This window comes from Canis lupus, chromosome 2 (assembly GCF_048164855.1).
Source record: "Canis lupus baileyi chromosome 2, mCanLup2.hap1, whole genome shotgun sequence".
NCBI lineage: Eukaryota > Metazoa > Chordata > Mammalia > Carnivora > Canidae > Canis > Canis lupus.
Window position 1 is genome coordinate 25967060 of NC_132839.1, and position 13167 is coordinate 25980226.

The 13167-nt window shown below is 38.4% G+C and overlaps 1 long non-coding RNA gene across 1 annotated transcript; it reads left to right on the plus strand.

Annotated features, from left to right (window-relative positions):
* The first annotated feature begins 1593 nt into the window (after positions 1 to 1593).
* On the plus strand, positions 1594 to 6295 carry LOC140609937 (uncharacterized). Its single transcript, XR_012011692.1, has 3 exons — positions 1594 to 1764; positions 1863 to 2002; positions 5522 to 6295. It is a non-coding gene; the product is annotated as an uncharacterized lncRNA (long non-coding RNA).
* The last annotated feature ends 6872 nt before the right edge of the window (positions 6296 to 13167 follow it).

Sequence of the window (13167 nt, forward strand, 5' to 3'; positions counted from 1 at the left end):
CACAGCTTTGTCTCCTTCTCTACTCTCGGAGACCTCATAACATCACTTCACCCAGAAGTGGTCCTTCTGACGCTCCTACTTTCTGCTTTGTTTCAATGTCATTATTGACCTTTTCATTTCTACACACAGAATGCTAAGTATTATTGAGTAAATACACATACACACAAACACACACGTTTGGATGGAGTCTACGAGACATGTGTCGTCTGAATTACCTTGAGTGCAGCAGCCTGCAGTCCAGCCCCTGGCTGTCATCTCTCTGCATCTGTGTTCTTTGTTCATCTCTTTGCAGCTTTCTCAAAACCGGGGCTTGGCCCTCTACTGTAATTTCATCCTTTCCCTCTTCACCGTTCTCTTCCCATAAGCAGACTCCCCACTGCATTACAGATTTTTCAAACACTCTCCCTACTCCGTGTCAGCTTCTAGTTATTTGCCTCATCTTTCTCCTACCTCTTATGGGCAAGCTTCTCAAAAGAATAGTCTAAAGACCAACTTACTCACTGGCCAGTCACTCCTTAAGGTGTTGCCACCTGTCCATACGACGCCACTGAAAAAGCTCTGAAAAAAAGAAATAAAACTTTCAAATTCCACCTGGCAGCATTTGCTAATGTCAACTTTTCCTTCTTCTTAGACTCTCCTATCCATTAATGTCTCTGGCCTCCTTCTCCTGGTGTTCTTTACCAGTTCCTCTTTTGCTGTCCAATTCTTAAATAACACTGTTTCTAAAGAAATAGCAATCACTTCTTAGCTGTGTGACCTTGAAAGGGTTTCCTAAACCATTCCAAGCTATGATTTGCTCGGCTGTAAAATGACAATAATGATAGCACCTACCTCCAAGGGTTATCGTGAATGTTAAGTGAATTCACACATGGAATGTGTTTACAATGGTTTCTGGCAAATAGGAAACACTCAGTAGGTATTAGATGTGGTTGTTGTTGTTGTCATTATTGTGATGATGTGCTTGGCATCCTTCCCGCTGCATAGCTCAAATAGGAAGGTCTCACTCCCATTGCTCCTACAAAATATTTGCATCTGATGATTCCTCTCAAGCTCATCATGTTAAACACTAATCTTGTCTAATTTCCTCCTAAAAATTTATTCCTCTTCTACTAGTGGGCGTCTCAATGAATCACACCATTATCATATATTCATTCTTTTAACAAATATGTATTGGGTATCTGCTTCCTACCAGAACCTACTGTTCTCTTTCCTGGGGATAGAGAGATGAAGGCAAAGTCCCTGCCCTCAAGGTAACAAGCAAACACACAAATGTTCTCTCAGAGAGTAAGGAGGTCTAGGAAGAAAGTACAGCGAGAGAAGGAACAGAAAGTGATTTGGCAAAGGTGGAAGATATTTGTTTTTAGAAAGGATGGCTAAGGGTATCCTCCTAGAAGAAAAGATGTTTGATCAGAGAGGAGCCCAAGCCAGGACACCCATGGCTAAGTAAATTCTGACATTCTTGTCTTGTTAACTCTCAGGTCAGCTCTCCATTTTCTTTCCCTCTTCTGTTTCATGCCCCCATTTCCCTCATGTCATTATTTTCAGAATTCCAAGCTTCTAGAATGTTAGGCTTTGTGCAATGAAACCATGGTTCTTTCCTTAGATGATATATGTTAGCATGTTCAAAGTGCATTTCATGGAAAACTCCCCTGAGATCTGTAGTCAGACAACTTTGAGAAACATTGGGCAAAAGTTATACAGGTTTCTTTACAGCAGTACTCATCAGAGCATTTCATAAGCTAAGACATACTATGAATTTCTAAGGTGGGATAATGGGGGCATAATGGAAGTTTCCATTTCCCAAATATATCAGACCACAGAACCCTTTTTTTAGAAAAAGATTTTCTTTATTTATTCATCAGAGACACACAGAGAGAGAGGCAGAGACACAGGCAGAGGGAGAAGCAGGCTCCCAGCAGGGAGTCTGATGCGGAGCTCCATCCTAGGACCCCAGGATCACAACTTGAGCCAAAGGCGGACGTTCAACCACTGAGCCACCCAGGTACCCCAGAACCTTTTTAAGGTGCATCTCATAGCATTAGTGATCCATAGGAAAACTTTGGAAAATGCTTATATAAATGTGTATTAAGCATCTACTTTACTAGCATAGACCAGCCTTTAAGAAAAATCCAATATCATTCTTCTATTAAATTCTTATTACTTTATCAATATTTTTGCTGAAAATGCACAACCTATTTAGTTTGATTTCTTCCCAAAGACTATAAATCCATACCACAGAGTGCTGACAAGAGCAGCCTCCTCATATCTGTCTCTCATCAAATATGGCCCGTAAAGGTGCTAACACTTTTTAATCCAGCTCTCTCCGGAAATATCACATAATTAAAGAGTTAACAGCACTGTCTATTCTTACTAGACACACTTCTCAGGCACAATTTGTGAACAATTTCAGTCATATCTCCAGAATTTAAATAGATATTGATAATAACTAACATTTATTGGACATTTTGCTTATTACTTTATGAAATGATCACAGCCACCCTATGATAGATAATATCATTGCTTCCAGGTCAGCAAATGGAGAGAGGCTAAGTAACACACCAGTAGGAAGTGCCTGAGCTGGGGTGCAAATCCTGAGACTGTGCCCTTGCCCACCACACTCTACTGTGGTGTGAAGGAAAAAGTTAATGGGATTTGTGGGAATCCATCTAAATGCAGACAGCTACTGGCACAGTCTCTGTTTCCTGAATCTCTACCACGTAGGCATTGACTGGAGCCAATGAACAGTCTCTGATATCCTGGTACTAAGGTTTTCTCATCCCTCAGGAAGTTGCTGAGCAAAGCTTATTATCATAATGTTGGGAGGCCTCGTTCAACTGCATGTTCTCATCCAACACTCTCAACTGCCTTGTCCCATGTTTAGAGTTTGGCCGGACTCAGAGCACACTGAGCCAAGCTTTCTTCTCTTTAATTGCTAAACCCATGTTTATTTGAAAGCAGACTTAATCCATGTATTTCTGATTACCCATCAGAGCTCATCAAAATGAAGTCCTGAAAAAAGCCTGTTTGATGTTCAAAAAATAATCTGAAGGCATTGCTCTTGTGAACAGGAAGCTGAATTTTGCCAAAAGTGAACTGCCCTGAATTCTGAAAGACCAATTTGGTCTGATATTTTATGAGATATTTAAACCTCTTCACTGTAGACTTGGCCCAAACTTCATCCATCTCTCTTTTTTCTTACCCACAATCCATGCTTTTAGTTATTTAGCGTGTGATGGTGATTTCTGTCATCAGGGATGAGAACACTGCTAAAAATATACTGTGTAACCAGTAGCAATAAAAACATGTTATTTCCTTCATATGCCAATCCATGGTTTCCACTTTCATGGCAAATAATTGTTCTTTGAAGTCCCTTTTACTTCTCTGGCTTAATATTATTTTTTCATCCTCATTAAAACTATCAACTAGTTAATAGCAAATATGAATATATTAAAGTATTAGACTTGTAGGATATTTTTAAAAGTAAAGAAAAATCCACTAACTTCAACTGAGCTTTCAGTTCACATACACATACACATTATATATGTATATTTCTGGACCTCAATATTTTTTCCATATTAAAAAAATTAACCACATGATCTCATTCTTTGAGATCCAACTTTAAAATTCTGTGATTCAGTCAAAAATTTTATAAGATATTATTATAAAGTAATGAGACATAAGCCACATCTGAAAATTACTCTCACATAAAACATTTAAAAAATCTTCTCTAGATAAAATGTACAGAATGGATTCAGCATACCTACATGGTAGGTCTGGAAATAAGTAGTTTTGTGTAAATCTCTTACGGGGGTTACAGCATCCATATATATGATGTAAATTTCTATTTATTCTTTCTCCATTAAGAAATTTACATCAGGGGCAGGAGGTGGCTCAGTGGTTGAGTGTCTGTCTTTGGCTCAGGTCATGATCTCGGGGTCTTGGGATCGAATCCCACATTGGATTCCTTGCATGGAGGCTGCTTCTCCCTCTGACTATGTCTCTGCCTCTCTCTGTGTGTCTCTCAAGAATAAATAAATAAAATCTTTTTTTAAAAAGAGAAATTTACATCAAATATTCTTGGTATGAAATTGCATTTGTTCCTTTAGCCAGTAGGACCTGTTTGGTGGTTTAATTTAATTTAAGGAACATGAGAATAGAGAAAAGATAGTGCAGGTGTATTCATTTTGTTCCTTCACAGAATAAATGTTTCTTTTTGTTCAGTCATCTGTTCCATGGCGTGGGAAGGAACTTAATTCTCTCTCACATCTGGATATCTTTATCCTGATGAAAACTGCAATTAACTTCCTAACCCAAGCTCCCACTTTCACAGAGACCTCGTGGGCCTGTGTGCTTCCTGGTGGTGGCCATCGCTTTGCAGTCCCTGGCAATGGAGGAGTCTCAAGCTCAGAGGGGGAAGAAAGGAACCCACCCAGGGGATGTCCTCATTCAGTGACACGCTACGCGCCCTGGTGCTTCACATGTCCCTGAGTCATGAGGACACGGGTCTGGTGGGGCAAGGATAATAAGAATTAGGCAGGGCTTTTCTTGTCCAGACCTCCTTACTCATCAGGGAAACACGGCTCCCAAGTCATCCAGAACACTATGGGAACATGAAGTGAAGTCGAGGAGGTGAGCAGTGCTCACAAGTGTCCAGGCAGAAGCAACTGGGGAATGGGAATGGAAAGGACAAGCAGTGCCAACCCAGACGTCTGCAATCAAACCAAAAATCCCCTCCAGATTGAGCTATAGTCCCCATTGATAGCTAAGCAGGGCTCTGACTGAGACAAACAACAAGGCACGTGCAACCTTCTCCAGGCCATTTTTGTCAAAGAGTAGGCAAGAAGCTACCCAACGAGGTCATTAATTTCCTTTTTTTTAACATAGCTTTTTTTCTCAGTTATGGAAGTAGCACGCTTGTTATAGAAAAGCCTGTACATACAGAAAGATGTATAGAACAAATTAAAAATAACTCCTAATCCCACCAAAAGGCAGACATAAACCCTGTAATGCTTCAGAGTATTTTTTCTCCACCATTTCTTCTCTGTGCATTTCTTTCACCAAATTGGGATTATGCTTCGTACAGAGTTTGGGAACCTGCTTTTTCACTTAACCGTAACATGAGCATTTTCCCCAGATCATTAAATGGTCTTCAGAACACGATTTGGGATGGCGGCAGAGTCATTTTCTTTAATGGACCAATGTTGAAATGTTTTTGGCTAGACAAGATCATAGGCCTTTTCTAATAAGCACAAATAGTCCTTAGATTTTGTTTTATGTATTACACTTTCCATTTTCCATTAGGATTTTTCATGAGGTGGGGTGTTAGCACAAGCACTGATTCAGCTGGTTCCTGAAGGACTCCGAGAAGCAGATGTGTAGGCTTTTGGAGATTATAGATCTGGGCTCCCCGAATGTAGAATCCACACACAAGCCATTGTCTCTGAAGATAAGAAGTAGTAAATGCCGTACCTTGCCATTTCTCCTTTCCTGACATGTTCCTGGGTTTCTGTTTTCTTTTCAGGTTGTTAGGGAATAATGGCATGTAATGACGTAGTGGAGCAATAAATAAAAGAGCAATCAGAGAATTCACAAGAATTGAATGTACGTTGCTACATTTACATGACGACAGACGTCAATGACATGGATGAATAAATATGCACCATGCGAAGATTAACAGAATTTCTGAACCAGAAATGTGAAAGAGAGGAGAGGAAGAAAGTATGATAAGACACTGTAGGGGAGATGACAAGAAGAGGAAAAGATAATAAGGATCATATTGGCCAAGTTAAACTCAATGTATGTATCCACAGATGGGAAAACTATATATTTATTATTATTATTATTATTATTATTATTATTATTATTATTATTTACTTATGAGAGACAGAGACAGAGATACAGGCAGAGGGAGAAGCAGGCTCCCTAGAGCCTGATTTGGGACTCTATCCCAGGACTCCAGGATCACACCCTGGGCGGAAGGCAGGCGCTAAACCGCTGAGCCACCCAGGGATCCCTGGGAAACTATGTATGAAAAAATAAATGCAGGGTATCATTAACACAACATTGATACAGAAGTTAGCTTTTGGGAGGTAGGAGCTTGTAATAAAGGAGAGTCCCTCCAAAAGCTTTTAAGTGCTGGCAATGTTTGATTTCTTGACCCAAGAGGCTTCACTGGTATGGTAATTAATCTGTAAAGGAGCTTATGTTTACACACCTTTCTGTATGATAAATTCATGAGACAAAAATATAGCCAATTTCCAGAAATACTTGGAAGAGTATGGAATTTGTGTTTGGGCTGGAGAAAAATAACTGTTCAACAGGGGAGTATACAGGAGAAAAATAGTCTTTTGTTTAAAGGGGAAAAACTGGACAAAGAATTGACATGTGGGAATTGAGGCTGGGACAGACAGCAAAATGCTTCGAATTTGCAAACAGTCACTTAGGTAACAAAGTTGTACAAAATTCTTCAGGGTAAGTAAATTAAACTCCTGGCCAAGGTCTTTAAGAATAAAACAGGATTTATGTACAGCATGATGGCTATAATTAATAATATTGCATTATATGCCTGAAATTTCCTAAGAGAGTATCAATCTTAAGTGTTCTCACCACACGCAGACACACACACACACACACACACACACACGGCTAACTCTGATGTGAAGGATGTGTCAATTAACCTGATTGTGGTAGATATTTCACAATGCATACATATACCAGGTCACCATGTTGTACACCCTAAATGCACAAACATTAGGCAATCCTATCTCAATAAGGCCAGGTAAAGAAAGAGGCATACACAAAATGAGAAAGGGGCAGGACAATGAGGCAAGAACTACTGATTATGTGTGGTGTGCATGTGTGTGTGCGTGTGTGCATTACGTGTGTATCTGTGCGCATGTGTATAAATATATTTAAAGTCAGCAGTTGTTACTATTGCTCAATCAAATCATTAATCATAATCATTAATCATTAGCAGAAGCCTGGGAAGGAGAAAATTTGGGTTGCAGTTCTATCAAATTGCCATGTAACATTTTGCCAGTAATTTGATTTTAAAAATAAAAAGGCAGTATGATACAGTTGTTAAGCTTTTGCTGTTGTAGACGTATTTCTGAGATCAAATTCTACTTTTGCACTCATGGATTTGTGTGACTCAGGGCAGGATTCTTAACCTGCCTGTCCTCAATCTTCTCACAATGAAGTGGGAATTATAGTCCCTACCTCAAAGGATTGTCATTAAGTTAAACAATTCACATTATTTGTTCAGCACAGTGCCTGTAAAATGTTCACTGTTATTATTATACTTATTACTCCCAAGTTTTATGAGTCTTAGCTCTAAAGGAGAGACAATGGATTCAACAATGACTAGAGCCCCCACTATTAAAAAATGGCAGGATTCCATCCCCATGGGTATGGCTTTGACGCGTTAAACTTGAAATGTCAGGGAGCCAAGAGTGATCAGTAAAGTTGTGCCCAAGTGCAAGGAGTTCAGGAAATAGGAGGTGAAAATCACGCTCATTATTCTGAGTCCATGATTACATACCCACCAAGAAGAACAGAGGTGGTAAAAGTTGACATCCTTCCCCTGCTGACACCTACAACAACTCCAACAAACTGACTCAACTAATCTTTCAAAATATCCCGAGATATTGGAATGCTTGATGTTCCCTTCCTGCAGTATCTGCCAAGTAATTCTTTACCAATCATTCAAGAAAAAGAAAGCATGTATATTTTAACCTGTTTTAGTTTAATGAAAAGTACTCTTTTGAACACTGACTTTGCTTACATTTGCTGATGACTCACCTTAATCCCATTGTACTGAGATGTCCCAGGCCCTTCCAGCTACTGACTTCCCACAATAAGCTGAAGTCATTGCCACGATACTCTTTGGCCTAAAATTCAGGTGGGTCAAAAACTAAATTGGAGATATTCTTCGGTTCCCTACTCTCTGAAAATACTGTTGAATATTTTTTCAACAGTTATGAGTATTTTATGTCTTAAAATATCTAAAGCTAAACTATATTCAGACAACTTGCCATCTACCTTTTAGGGAAGAACAGGAAGGGATGGGTTTATATCTTTTACTTAGTCACCCTGCAGTCACCCACCTCCAAAGCATCCCCTCTAGCCCACAACACTGAGAAAGCCTCCTTCTACATCCTTATGTCTGCAGTTCTTTACAGCCCAAATTAGATCTGTAAGGAGCATTAATGGGGCTTATGCCCAATTATCACATATGTCTATTTTTTTGAAGGTCAAAAAAGTGAATGCATCAAATTTTGTGAATACTCTATATTATTTTGTTACCATCATAACAAGTGAGATAGAAAAGAAATAGTGATGAAGATATTCCACAAAATATAATAAAGTGCATTTTCATGAGTATTTATATGTCTTCTTATTTTTCTAAAGTATTTTACAAAATTTTCTTCAATAAGACAGAATTTTTTAAATGGTAAAAAATAATTTTTAAAATGAAGATCACTCTACTAAATTACTAAATTACTATTCTTCCGGTAACTTTAAATTGAAACTTGATCATTATCCAAAACCAAAACATACTGTAATTCCATAAATAGAAATGCTCATGAAATACAATATATTCTATGAAAACAATTGCTTTGGTGAAAACATTTGTAGAGGCTAATCCAAGGAGACACAACTGATGTTTTATAGGTGCTGGATAGAGATCTTTGAAGATTGTTGAGTGAATCCTCGTAAAAATTCAAAAGATTCACAGTGAAACCTAACAGGGTAAAATAGAATAATCTTGACAAAGGACAAGTGCTTGGAAAGGGCAATGAGAGTCCTGAAATAAAATCCTCATAAGAAAAGGCCAACCACGCACTCAGCAGGAAGGTCAAGGTGGGATGGAAATCCCATATTTGTGAAGTACTGGCCCCTAGAACATGTTCCAACACCCAGGAGGAAGCCAGCTGGTACCTTGAGAATGTGGTTGTGTACCCTGAGATAGAGCACCATCACCGTCATAGGCCATTATCATCTCAAACCACTGGCACTGAGAAAAGAAGTTACACAGCCTCAATGGCCACCGCTGGAACAGAAAGCTCCACCGTGGGATCGGTACTTAGGGCTTAACAGGAGGCACTGTTTTTTTTCAGTGTTAAAAGTGGTCTTAAAGTACATTTTATGGTGACAGATAGTAGCTGTACTAATAGTGAACACAGCATAATGCACAGACTTCTCGAATCACTATGTTGTACACCTGAAACTAATGTACCTTTGTATTTCAATTAAAAAACAAAGTGATCTTAGTGATGAACATGGACAATTCCATGACTATTGAGATTTCTGGGTCTGACCTGAGATCTTCTGCTTTAGTAGCTCTTTAAAAAAAAAAAAAAGATTTTATTTATGATAGTCACACAGAGAAAGAGAGAGGCAGAGACACAGGCAGAGGGAGAAGCAGGCTCCACGCACCGGGAGCCCGACGTGGGATTCGATCCCGGGTCTCCAGGATGGCGCCCTGGGCCAAAGGCAGGCGCTAAACCACTGCACCACCCAGGAATCCCAGTAGCTCTTTCTGAAACAACTATCTTTAAAGAAAACGGTGAAGTTCACCAACCATATAGATTCACTGACTTAACTGAAGTTGGAACCAGCACCAAGTTAAGGATGAGTCTTTATATAAGACATGAGTTAGTATTTTTGGAGATTCCAGGGCAAGGTTTAACAGGAGAGTTCTACAAGGTCTGTTCAGATCCCAGACTGTGAAAAAGGACCACAACATTACATAACACTAAAAGAATACTTAAAGGGGAGCCTGGGCTGCTCAGTTGGTTAAGTGTCTGCTCAGGCCATGATCCTGGGGTCCTGGGACTGAGCTCCATCCTGGGGGGGGGGGGTCCTGGGATTGAGCCCACTGCTCAGTGGGGAGTCTGTTTCTCCTTCTCCCTCTGCCCCTTCCCCTATTCTCAAATAAATGCAATCTTTAAGAAAATAAAAGAATACTTAAAGTAAAAATATTTGTGAATTTATAATAATTTTGGCATCACACTAGGAGTCATATTCATTGAGACAGTTTTGCTGAATCTAGTTTTTATTTTAACTTCCTGCTCTCAAGTCAACATAAACAGTATTCAGATTCTTGATCCAAATATAAATACCTGTTTTTATTGGAAGTGAAAATTTAATCATAAACGCCTTCTGATTAAAACACTGATCAACCAATAAGATTACATAACATTTTACATTTATTTTTATACTGCAGGATAAATATGTTTGAAGTACAAAAAATTTTTGGCCTAAAATTCAGTTTATTAAATCTGTATTAAATATAGTTTTTCTATAACACTGCACCAAAAAATATAATAATGTGAAAGGGAACTAACTGAACTTTAATCAATCACTGTTACAATCCATTACTACTTTCTGCTGGCACTAAAATCCCTCTATGCCACTGTATCCCATTTTGTATTTGACTTGTTATGAAAATAAATATGGCTAGATACTAGAATTTCATCTTACTCCATACTTCATTTGAGTCTTTGAGTGGGCTTTCTAATTTCAAAATTCCAGTTATGTTTTCTCCAAAATGAATATTATCTTCCTCTTTAACTCATGAGTTCATTTCCCTTAAGGTTAACCTTGTTTTGGGGTTTAAAATAAAATACCCCTCCTTCACGTATTTTTAAAAAGCCAGAGACTGTCCTTCTATTACTGTCCAACATGCATACATTTACATCAAATCCCAGGTAACGATGATTCATGAGTTGATAAAGTTCTATAGAATGGCAGCTAGACAGGATGAGTTGTGTAGTGCATTTAAAGATGCAAAACAGGGAAGAAGGGCTTACTCAGTTCCAGACCATCAAGTTCATAATAAGCAATTAAATATCTGTAATTAAATCTCCATTTACTCAGCAGACCAGAACAGCACGTTCAAATCCAGTCTTCAGGGTAAGTAATAAGCTTTATAAAACTACATTCATTAATTCTGATCATAAAGAATGTAACAAAAACAATAAAAACTAAATGTGTGTTTAAGAGATCTGGTGGCATTTAAGGTCTAGACAGGCTTAACTGGACTTCAAAATTAATACGCACCTGCAGAAATAAAATAAACAACACTAAAAATTAATATGCATTTATTTCAGGACATTTATTTCAGGACTGGTAAGGGTAGCAATTAATATGGGCAAGAAAGGAGTTTAAGAATGAAACACCTGTGGGTATTAAAAATAGTAACATGCCCCTTTAAAATGATTTCTGCTGCTATGAACAATATTTAAGACATGTGGAAGAGGGAGATTTATAATATCATAAAAGTGTGATTGCTGGACTCTAATAACATTCTTGGGTCTCAATAATACCCTTCTTCCATATAAGACAAATAGGATTATACAGTTTTCCATTAAAAATAATAAATATGAAATAAAAGCAGCTTCTAATTTGAGGAAAAATATTGTGGATAAACAACTATAAGAGTTACTGAATTAGGGCTCATCATGCACTCTATGTTTTCAGAGATCTGAATTAGCAACACAGGGTCCAGAAAAACTGAAAACATGACTCCTCCTCTTCAGAAGCTTATGTTTGAAAACCCAAAACAGACTCATAAAAAAAGAGAGCAATCACAAAGATGTGCACACACATCCATTTGCAAGATACTTTCCTCACATTATTTCACCAGCCCCACAATAATCTTATGATTCAAGAAAAGAGAAGTGCCATTATTTTTACCTGTGAGCTTTTGAGTTTAAAAAGCTCCAGTTCTGTCATAGATAATAATATAACTAAAGAATTAAACACTTTATGGGTTCAAGTACTGATATAAGCAGCTGCCAGCCATATTTTAATTATACCTCATAATGATCCTATGAGTATAATTATATGCCCAATTTAGAAATTGGGAAAATAAAGGTTATAACTTTCCTGAGGACCCATAGCCAACAAATGATGGAGCCAGGATAGAGGATCTGAACCTCCACCTGATTGACTCAGAACTCATGGTCTTAACCATTACATTAGCCCACCCTCCTCTACCATCTTTGAACTTGACTGGTTACTGGACGTCTCTGAGCCTCAGTTTCCCCATGCATAGCATACAGCTGATAACATAATTCTCTGGGACTACTGTGTGCATTAAATGGCATGACTTTTGATAAATTTTTGCCCCCAGTAAGTGCTCCATTGAAGGTGGGATTATCTCATCTTTCCCGTAGGGTATTTGCCCAAGGTCACACAATTAGTGAATGGCTGATCTAGGACCCAGACGTAGGTCCTCTGTCTCCCTGCTCTCAGACCACTGTAAATCTCCTTCCAAAATGGCCAGCACTGTGCTACATCCACAGCAGGCGTTTTCTTCTATTCGTGTTACTGCAGTTTCATTACTTATATGTCCGCAGTCCATGTTACATAATAGATAAGAGCAAGCAGCTGGTGTTCCTCAGTGTTCCCTCGGCTCTCATCTGAAAGGCTGGTTTCTCTCTAAGCTTCGGAACAATCAATGGCCATTCCATGGTTTTCATTGTTTTGGGGGGGAAGAGGTGAGATGTGCTAACTAAAATAAAACAAAGTGTTCTACAAACAAAGGAAGTCATGGAGATTAGTTACATGTACACAGATTTAAAAACCATACTACACATAAATCATTAAAACCATAAGGCAACCAGCTGACGAAGTATTATCTCTAAAGGAGGAATAAACTTCAACTGACTTGACTTATTCATTGTGGTTCCCTCTTCTTTGGGTATTAGTTTCTCTGTTTTAGCATTTTTTTATTATGTGAAACAAATTGTTTTAGAAAGTATAATTTAACTGGTAAGCTTGTACAAGACACAAAGAGAGTCAAAGACAGCTCCATCCGGTAGTCAGTTATGACCTGTCTCACGGGCCAACAGACACTAAGACGCAGTGAGTTATGTTTTGAAATGCACAAGTTGTGTCTTGATGTCTAAAGACCAGATTCAGAGTCTTAATAATTACTTGTAGGAATAATCACTTGTAATCACAGTAATCACTTGCAATAATGTTAATAACAATAATATTGCAGGGTGACAATACTTTCAGCTCCAACAGTAATAGAAAGCCATCCTCCTTTGCTGAGGAACAATAGAAATCAGAGGTGAGAACTCACAGTGGATCTTTGAATTATTTATGAGCTCAAGCATGTCACTTGCATCTGTATATTAAAAAAAAAAACCCACG